This window comes from Garra rufa, chromosome 14 (assembly GCF_049309525.1).
Source record: "Garra rufa chromosome 14, GarRuf1.0, whole genome shotgun sequence".
Lineage (NCBI taxonomy): Eukaryota > Metazoa > Chordata > Actinopteri > Cypriniformes > Cyprinidae > Garra > Garra rufa.
Window position 1 is genome coordinate 29,118,942 of NC_133374.1, and position 10,668 is coordinate 29,129,609.

Below are 10,668 nucleotides of genomic sequence, written 5' to 3' on the forward strand. Positions count from 1 at the left end.
ATGTTAGTTTAAACGTTAAACCTATATAAATGTGCGGTATATCCAATAGTTTGTGCAGAGAGTGGAAGCTAAAGACGCAGGACATGGGCGCCAGTGCATTTTTTTTCAGTGGAAGCAATTTAAAATGATCTGTCATTTTTGCTCACAAAGGTAAGAGTAATACATCATTCGGTACTGTAAAGGGTGTAGCGTACTTTTATTTGTGTGCACTTAACAAAACGTGTAAAATAGTTTTACATTATTGCTTAACGAAATAAAACAAATAGAAAACAAAAACTCTCTCATTATGTAATCCGTAAAGATAAATTTCTCTCTTAAGGCGCGTCCAAAAAGGATTTGTTACACTGACTCAGAATACACTAGTTTATTAATATATAATTTAAATAAGCTTTACTCTTTCCGGCCCGACACATTCAGTGTTATTTATTTATCTTTGTGGCAATTTTCAGCATATTGTGTGCTTGAGCGCAGATCTGTTCCAGCTGCGCTGCCGTCCGTAACGGTCTCGAAAGTGAAAGCAAAAGTGAAGTCTCCTGTTGTTTCCATCAGCGCGGCATTTTTTTCTTCACCATAATTTATGGATGTCTAAAATATTAAAATAAGGAGAACCCAAAAACAGATAAAACAGGTGCCCGCCCACCTCTGAACTTTGATGTGAAAATTGGCCTAAAGCCCAGCAACTAAAGGTGTAAAAAAGAGGGCCAGTCGGCCGGGGCTGAAATGCAACGCTCTAATTGACTGCTTTGATGCGTTACATTATGTTAGGGCATTGTTAATGTTTACAGCAGAAAAATAAATCGTTTTTTTTAAAGATTATGCACTGGATTGTTATCTAAATCTGCAATAAAATAACATTATTACAGCTTAAAGTGAGGGTGCTATTGATTTAGTTTGAGGGTGCTTAGCACCCTCAAGCACCCCCGTAGAACCGGGCCTGAACCACAAGCTGAATCAGAAATCGCACTAGACCGCAAGGTTACGGTTTTTAAAATTGATCGTCTTCCACCAGGGGGCACTTGAAAGCAGACTCAATCATAGATCCACAGCCAGCTCTGGATTTGTTTGTCTATTGTATGCCTGAATAATATGGTGGACTATTACAAACTAAATAATAAGGTATAAATTATATTCAGTTCACAGATTCCTACATGATAAACACAACATAAATCTGTCTAAATAATCTGCAAGATTATACATTCTGGAAAAAATATTAAGAAACAAAGATTTTTTTTTAAAGAAATGTTCTGAAGTTGTTGGATGTATAGGGATTGATATGACATTCGTTTGCATCAGATAGTTATTTCTGCTTTACTTTCAGCAGTTTTTTTGCCTCTCACTGCCCATGTGATTACAACAATAATAAAGCATATGACCATAGTCACCACACACAGTAATGACTAGAACGTGATATTTTGATATTCCTGTAGGTTTTGGAGCAGGGAGGATCTTGAAGCTTGAGCAATGTTGGAGGTTTCAGATTTTGCAAGCTGCAAAGAAAACTGTGATGCCATTTTGGATTGAGATACTGAGACTGAATAAATGCTGTTTAACTGATCCAGCTTCCTGAGGTAATACGCCAGCTGTGTCGACTGCATGACCATTGCTCAATCTGTCTTGAAGCATATCATGGTCAATCATGGGAATCACCACAAAACTCTCTCCGATAGCTTTCAAACTCTCCGATGTCTGTTCTGGTGAAGCTAACAATTTCAAGTGGTTCCTCAGAAACTGGAGGCTTTGGAGGATTTAGCTGCACTACACCTGAAATTAGAGGAACCACCTGAATTTTGCTTGATTCTGTCTGAATGTCTTTTCTCCATACAACTTACATACAAGCTAATTAAACTGTCATTAAAGGGATAGTTCACCCAAAAATAAAAATTTGATGTTTATCTGCTTACCCCCAGGGCATCCAAGATGTAGGTGACTTTGTTTCTTCAGCAGAACACAAACAAAGATTTTTAACTAAAACCGGTGCAGTCTGCCAGCCATATAATGGCAGTGGATGGGCACCAGACCTGGTCCCTGGTGTATTGCGGATAAATGTTGTCGGGCGATGCTACTAGGAGCTCCTTGGACAGCATGACTCTGCTTTGTTTGACTTCCTCCATGTCTTCAGTGAGCCACATTCAATTTTCAAACCCTGCAACACTGCTATCAAAGTAGTGAGCAATCTCCTGTTGGGAGTTTGATGAAGGTAAGAGTGCGGGGTCCTCAGTCTTGTCACATCACAAGTGGTACTACTAAGTTGGTCACTGCAGCTTGTCCAGAACAGTTGGCAGATAGCACAGTACTGTTTAAGCCCATTGAGTGAGGGTTACCTGAGTGTTTGTTAGTGTTCCCTGCCTTGGTGCGAGTGCCTGGAGGCTCTGTTTATGTGCTAGTAGTTAACAAAGGCACATCTGATGTTTTGCTTTTTCAATGTAGAGTTTTAGGCACCCTAGTTAGAGTGCATGTTATTAGTTTGTTGACCGGTGTTACAGAAGTCAGACCCATTATAGCAAGTGTCTATTCTCAGGCTACCCAAGCAACCAATTCCACTGTTTCAGAGCAGAATGCAGCATTGGACCTGACTACCTTGCCAGGATCAGAACAAAGTAAGGTTAAGGCCTTGCTTATGAAGTATCAGACGGTGTTCTCAGAACATGAAGGTGACTTGAAATTTTTGAATCTCATCTCTCAAGACATTGCATTGTTAGATGTGATTCCAGTGGGGCAATGACTGTGGTCCTAAGGCAATGACTGTGACTGAAACCCATTTGGCCTGTTCGAATGGAACAGAATGCCATTTGGGTTGTGCAATTCCTCTGACTCATTGAGAGGCTATTTGGGGACCAGCATTGTCAGTCTTTTTTATTTTTATATTTAGGCGATATTGTGGTGCTCTCCACCTCTATTGCTCAGCATCTGGAGATGTTGAAGGTCATTCTAGGCTGTCTGGAATGGGTAGGGTTTAAAGGCTAAGCTGGAGAAGTGTGCCTTTCTCCAGCAAGAGTTGCTACTACACTAGGTATTCATGTACCAATCTTTGCACATTGACCATCCTACTGATCTAAAAGAAAACACAATTCTTCAGACAAAGCAACCCTCTTCCACTGCTCCATGGTCCAGTTGTGATGCTTATGTGCCCATTGTAGGTAGGTCATCATGGGCACTCTGACTGGACTGTAGCTACACAGACCAAAATGCAGCAAACTGTGGTGCAAACTATGTGTTCTAACAGCTTTCTGTTATGGTCAGCATTGTTTTTCAGCAATTTGAGCTAGCCCTTGCTGGAAGCTAGCTTTTCTATGTGATCAAACCAGATGAGCTAACTCTTGCTACCTACGTGCATCAATTAGTCTTTGGCACTAATGACCCTGACACCATTTCACTGGTTGTCCTTCCTCGCCCCACTTTTGGTAGCTACTACTAACCACTGCATACCAGAAACACCCCTCAAGACTTGCCGTTTTTAAAATACTTTGACCTAATCGTGTGGCCATCACTATTTCGTCCTTGTCAAAGTCACTTTATCCAGCTTTCAACTTGTGAAATTCAAGGAATGACTGCTCACTTGCTGCCTAAAATTTATCTCAACCCTTGACAGGTGCCAATATAATAATTGTTATTTTTTTGCTATTTTTCACCTGTCAGTAGTTTTAATGTTGTGGCTGAACAGTGTACTGTAACCTGAGTTATCATATTACAGTTTTCCCAATTGCTAAAACACTATAACCAGTCTTTTGAACTAAAATTTCAAAACTATAACGCCATTTTTGAAAAAGCACACCCATTTCCCTAAACTATAAACACTATTCCCTGCTTTGACACATGAGTTATATTTGGTGAACTGTTACTTCAAAACTCTACACACAAATCCCTACATTTCTCAGTGCTTACACCATGAGGTCATTTAGAAAGCACAAGCATTCAATATTGTTCACTCAAGTCTGCGAAGTTTGAGCTCAATTAGCACACAATTACCCAACTGGAAACACTAGGAGTCAAAATTTAGCACACACCAATCAGAACCTTCGATGGAGATAAAAGGATAAAAGTTTTTCTCAGTCACTTTGGTGCATTTCTCAGATCAGAAATGAAATATACATTTGTCTGCAGTTTCCTACATTATCAGTTGCTATTGTCATGTTGCTCAAAATGTATTATATACTGTAGTTCTCTGTGCAATAGTCTTACCCCTCAAAACATCAAGTCATTAGCTCATCATATAAATCATTACCTAAATGCAAAATTTTTGATCTAGTTGTCCTAAACTGTCAATCATATATTCTACACATTTCTATTAGACGTTTTGTAAATTTGCCATGAATTATTTAAGTGAATCTTGACTTTCACTAATGAAGATAAAATAGATCAACCAATGATAAAGCAGTTCTCTGAAATAGATCAAAGGTACATCTCATGAACTTTCCATTGGAAAGCATATAGACAGAGGACAACACAGGAGTTACAAATTCTGACAGTGGACTTTCTTATTTTTATTTTCACCTTTGTGCCCATATTTCTTTTTCTTTTTTTCTGTTTCACAATGACGCTGTGTGCTTTTATTTTTTATTTTTTATTTTTTTGTCAGACCACTAGTACAAGTGTAACTGTGAATCCTATCCAGTCTTTTTCAATCAATATCCTACATACAGTAATGTGTAATTTTGAAGAGGAAGAGTAGGAGGTGAAAGAGGAAGAGGAGGAGGAGAAGGAGGACGATGACGACAACAACGTGGAAGAGACAGAGGAAGGGCAAGGGCAGGAAGACAAGCAGTCTCATATATTTTAGTTGATGAGTGCCAGGGTTGGATCAGGCATGCAAGAGGACTTTATCCCTGCTGCCTGGCCAGGGCTAATTTAGCCTGTGATGCTGAAGAGGTTCTTTGGCCTGTCCCAGACTAAAGACAGGATGCTGGGCAGAATAATTATTTTGTTGTTTTTTGCTGTTTTGTACTGTACTCTACAGTACATTAAATTAAGGAATAAAACACTTGCAAAGGAATAGATTTGTTGTGTTCATCATGTGAAAAGTTTTTTATTTGTATTGTTTTTGTAGTATTGTTTTGAATTTATCTCATCAGTGTGTAAAACTGTGTTGTAGTGTGTTTGTTTTTGAGGATTTGTGTGTCATGTCTGAAAGCAAAGTTTGGTTTTTCAGCAAGATTGAATTGTTTTGAGTGGAAAGCTTCATTTTGATCTCAATATAGGAAATTTGGGGAAATGAGTTAGGAGTTGTGGATTTGTGTTTAGAGTTTCGCAAATAAGAGGCATAATTTCAAGAAATGTGTTTAAGCAATTGAGAAAAACGTCTAGGTTACGAAGGTAACCCACGTTCCCTGAAGGAGGGAACGGAGACGTTACATGGGATCTCGCCCGAGAGACCGATCATCTCTGAGCCTTATATAAAAAGGCCAATTGCAAATTGGCGAGTGGACGTGCGCGCCGGCCACGCCCCGTACATACGGGTATATAAGATGGCCGCGCGCATCACTCAGTTAGGCTTTTGCTGAAGAGCCGGTCGAGCCGGCGTCAGCGCGACGCCAGGGGCGTGGCAGGGGAATGTAACGTCTCCGTTCCCTCCTTCAGGGAACGTGGGTTACCTTCGTAACCTAGACGTTCCCCTTCAGTCGAATCACTTCGACGTTACATGGGAACTAGCCCTATGGAAAAGGCCACGACCCTGATGCCGCGTTACGCAACAACTTCACGTACTGACAAGTATACGTGCCGGGAGGCGAAGTGTAACGTAACCTTCCCAACGCCCTGAGGCCCAATAAGGGGGCCCTTCCAGGGATGCCAGTTGTACTGAAGCATGGGTTGGGGGAGGGGGAGCACATGAAATATTTACATGTGGAAATGAGAATAATTCAATATATCCATAAAGGTTTTTAGGGATACACGAGGGAAACAGCGGTCTCCTCCGCTGGAATAATAAAAAACTAAGCCACAACCTGCGGGGCGAAGGAGACCCAGGCAGGATCACAGTGCAGGACTACTCCGCGCCTAGCCCTGACTGCGGGGCAGGAGGACCCAGGGTTCGCCGGAGGGAACATTCTGGGAAATAGCGCACGGATCCACATGGGAATGGCGCAGCAAGCCGACACCAGCCGGTCTTCCCGCTCGCCTGTGAGTCCTCATGTTAGGACACGGGAGAACGGCCTCTACGCAAGGTTGTAGAACCAAGCGAAGGTAGGGTGTCGCCCAGCCCGCAGCTTCTGGTTTTTACATCTGCTGGTGAGGTGCCATGAACCAAGGATCACGGCTGTCCCTGAGTATAACAGGAGAAGGCATCTACCACCCATTTAGCCAACCTCAGTTCGGGGAGCATTCCCTTTCTGCTGAATCCCGAGGCAGATGAAGCTGCTTGGTGCGGCTGAAGTGCCGAGTGATTCATTAGTTTCACATTTTTTAACGACATAACATCGCAAGGCTGGGTCTGCCTCCTCCGAGGCAGAGCTTGCAGGTTCACCACCTGATCGCGGAAAGGCGTGGTGGGAACCTTGGGCACCGGGCCGGGGTCTCGACGGTAACGTGGCAGACGCCGGGCCCAAATTTCTCGACACACTTTGCTGGCAGAGAAGCTTGTAGGCCCTTTTAATGGGAGCCAGGGCAGTCAGGAGTGCTGTCTTAATGACAGGAATTTTAGCTCGACTGAGGCCAGTGGCTCCAATGGAGCGACCCGCGGCCCTGAAAGGCGACGGGGGGGTCCAAGAGGTATGAGGTGCGCTCTAAGCACCACTGAGGAACCTCAGCTTGTCGGTATCTTACCCTCTTGAAGGAAGCCAGGGCAGTCAGGAGTGCTGTCTTAATGACAGGAATTCTAGCTCGACTGAGGCCCAAGGCTCCAAAGGAGCAACCCGTGGCCCTGAAAGGCGACGGGGGGTCCCAAGAGGGTATGAGGTGTTTCTTGACAGAGAAAACTTGTAGGTTTCCTACCCTCTTGACGGAAGCCAAGGCAGTCAGGAGCGCTGTCTTAATGACAGGAATGCTAGCTCGACTGAGGCCCATGGTTCAATAGGAGCGTCCCACGGCTCTGAAGGCGACGGGAAGGTCCCAAGAGGGTATGGGGTGTGTTCTGGGCACCTCTGTGAAACCTCACGACCAGAGAATGCTTACCTACTTTGCTCCATCTACTGCATGTGATATGCGGCGAAGCCGCGGCATATACTTGGAGTGTCGAGGGGACAGCCTGCGCTCAAACTCTCCTGCAGGAAGGAAGCATTACTGCAATCGTGTATCTCTGTGGGACCTCTCTTATTAGCGAGAGGAATGCCAGCAAATAGACCTCATCTCAGTGCGTAAGCCTGCCTGGTCACGGGAGCTCGGTACCGAGTGATAGTTGTATCACGGCCTGTAAAGGCCGGAGAGGTCTGGGTGTCAACCTTTTGTGCCCTACAGGGAGGGACTGCCGCGAGGGAGGGGTTACTAAGACCTGAGTCCGGGTGGGCCATCCTTGTAGCGCAACCAACAGACTACTCCTCGTCCTCCCTGGACTTGCACAGCGTCTGTGCAAGGAGGCTCGCTGGGGAAGGCGTACTTGGGCCCCGGAGGTCAGCTGTGTGCCGGCGTTACTCTGAAAAGAGGCAGCTGGCAATGAGAGGAATCGGAAGACGGGCGGATGTGGCTGGCCAACCGATATACTCCAACTAGCTGCGTCACGGGGTGGAGTCGCCATCCTGCAGGTGGGTGGACTGCCGTGAGAGCCGATAGACTGCACGGTTGAGTTTTCCTGCTTCAAGAGAATGGCAAGTAGCAAAATCTGCCACATTGGACTCCATGGGAGCAGATGGGGAGGTTGTAAGCCTCCATCGTACATGGCAACCCAACCCGTGGTAAGCCACGAGCTGGCTTGTCGGCCATACTGCGGGAAAACGCCAGTCCGGAGTGAGCCGAGATGCCATGCCCATCATGGGACTCGATCGTGCTGAAGCGGTCTCACATAAAACAAGCTTAGCAGCTCTTAGCGGCTAGAGCTGTCATGTGCCCCAGGAGCCTCTGATTTTGAGAGGGACCGCTGTATTGTGTCTGATTAACTCAGGGATTACAGCACTGACTGCGCGCTCTATTGTAGTAAGGCGGCTGTCTTGTTGGACCGAGTCGGCTCCCTAACCGAGGAAACGAATTCCCTCGGCTGGCCTGAAGGACCAGATGGCGGGGGTGCCGAAGCACCAGGTCCCTATGTTCGCACAACGGAACTCACGAGTGGGCTATACAAAGCACCAGCCGAAGAGGCGGTTGATGATGCGAACTCCTGTCTGCCAAGAGGGGACAGGGGAGCTCCCATGGCCTAAAAAAGGCAGGAAGGAGGGGGACTTGCCAAATGGAAGCACCTCACACTGAAGAGCTCGACCCCCGGAGCAGACCGTCGAGGGGGTGTGTGTCGGGGGGAAATCGAGACGCGACAGCGGGTGCCCTTCAGGCAGATGGCTGCAACCCAGCCCTGGAGACGGAAACATAGCTGTATGTGCTTCGTCGTGAGCGAGTGTGCCGACAGCCTGAGAAGGGATCGGGACAGAGCTCCATCCAGGGCGGATATTAACCCACCACACTAACTGGGCACGTGAAGTCGGAACTGAGGGGTCCCGACCTCGTCCCGGGGGAGGGACAGGCTGGATCGCGTCCTTCGCCAGTAGGAACGCGACCTCCGCAGGCAGAACAGAGGCACGCCTGCCCGAAAAAGAATGTAAGGGGTACCTCTGAGTCTGGGCGGACGCCTGGGGCCGGGCCGTACCGTCCGTATCAACCAGCGTAGTGGTATCAAGGGAACGTTGACCGACGTGACCGTGGTGGGGCAGCCTAGGGGGAGACAGGGAAGGAGACAGAGCCCAGAAGGATGAACGTCCTGGAGAAGTGTCTAACTGTACTAAGCAGTGCTTACCTTCTTCCCTGGATCCCGCGCTGGCGAAGGCCGGCCGCGAGTCTGGTTCTGAGGAGTGTAAGTGCTGCTCAGAAAGGAAACTCGAGGCCGAAACCAGAGGTGAGAATTTTGCTCTTTTTGAGAAAATTGTGGGTGCCGTCGACGGATGGCCGACTGCAGCATTGAAGTACACAGTGGCTCCCGGCCCTCCACCGGGAGCGTGGAGCGGGGAGCGTAGATGTTAGCATCCCCTAAAGAGCAGTCTCAATCACCTCTGGAGGCCCGCGTCAGGGACGTTTCGCAGTTTTCTTGCGAGTGTTTCGGGCCGGTCCCTGAGAGGCGGGCGGCGCCGCTCTCCTGCGGCCGGCTCTGCGCCGGGTAGCCATCCCGGCTTCGTGACCCTCGGCGGGAGCTGGAATTGACCTACTGGCCGCAGGGGGGCGCCCTCGGCGATGGGCAGGCGGAGGCGGGGCCACCGGCGGCGGGATGTTGACTTCGCGGCGGGGCAAGATATGTTTGATGGCCTCCGTCTGCTTCTGGACTGCCGAGAATTGCTGGGCGAAATCCTCGACAGTGTCGCCGAACAGGCCGCTCTGGGAGATGGGGGCGTCGAGAAAGCGAGCTTTGTCGGCGTCCGCCATCTGAGCCAGATTGAGCCACAAGTGTCGCTCCTGGACCACGGCCGTGGACATCACCTGACCAAGAGACCGCGCCGTGACCTTCGTCGCGCGAAGGGCGAAGTCGGTGGCGGCGCGGAGTTCCTGCATCACTTCTTGATCAGGACCACCCTCGTCCAGCTGTTTCAGCGCCTGCGCCTGGTAGACCTGTAAGGTGGCCATGGCGTGGAGGGCAGAGGCAGCCTGTCCAGCAGCGCGGTAGACGCGGCCCGCAAGGGCGGACGAGCGCTCACACGCTTTGGAGGGTAGATGCGGTCGGTCCTGCCAGGTGGTGGCGCCACGCGGGCACAGATGCACCGCTACAGCGCGCTCCACCTGGGGAACCAACTCGTATCCCCGGGCTGCCCCGCCATCGAGGGTGGTGAGGGGGGAGGAGCTGGGGCGGAGACGCGATGAAAACGGCGCCCGCCAGGTTTTGACCAGCTCCTCATGCACCTCCGGAAAGAATGGAACGGAGGGAGGGCGCGGCGGAACCGCAGGCGCCCCCCTCAGGAACCAGTCGCCAAGCCTAGAGGGATCGGCAGGAGGTAGATCTGACACCTCGAGGCCGATCCCCCTGGCGGCACGGAGGAGCATAGCCGACAGCTCAGCGTCCATGTCAGCCGGAGCAGCGACCAGGGGAGGGCGCTGGCCCGGCGAGATATCCGCCTCGCCGTCAGACTCACCCTCTGACGCAGCGACAGACATCTCTTCCTCTGGTGGAGCGCCAAAAGAGATGCTCGGCCCGGATACCGGGGAAGCATACTGCTCTGGCCACTCAACGGGGCCACGCTGGGGTGCAGACGGCCGCGGGGCTTTGGAAGCCGGCGGCGCGTTCTGCACCGTAACCTTTAAATCCCCTCTTTGCCTCGCCACGGCGGCCGAAAAGCACTGACGGCTTAACGACGGGCCGCGGGGCGCAAAGGCGAGCCGTCTCGCAAAAGAGCGGCGGTTTCTCAGCGTGACCATGGTCATGCACTCACAATGCTCGCATGAACCATCCGTGAACGCTGCCTCAGCATGTTCTAAGCCCAGACATGTGAGGCAGCGTTCATGTCCATCCTCAGAGGTGAGGAAACTGCCACATCCAGTAGCGCACGGCCGGAATACCATCCTGAAAAGGACGCTTCACGGCCGTGAGAAATTGCTCTTTTAGATCCTGGTCTG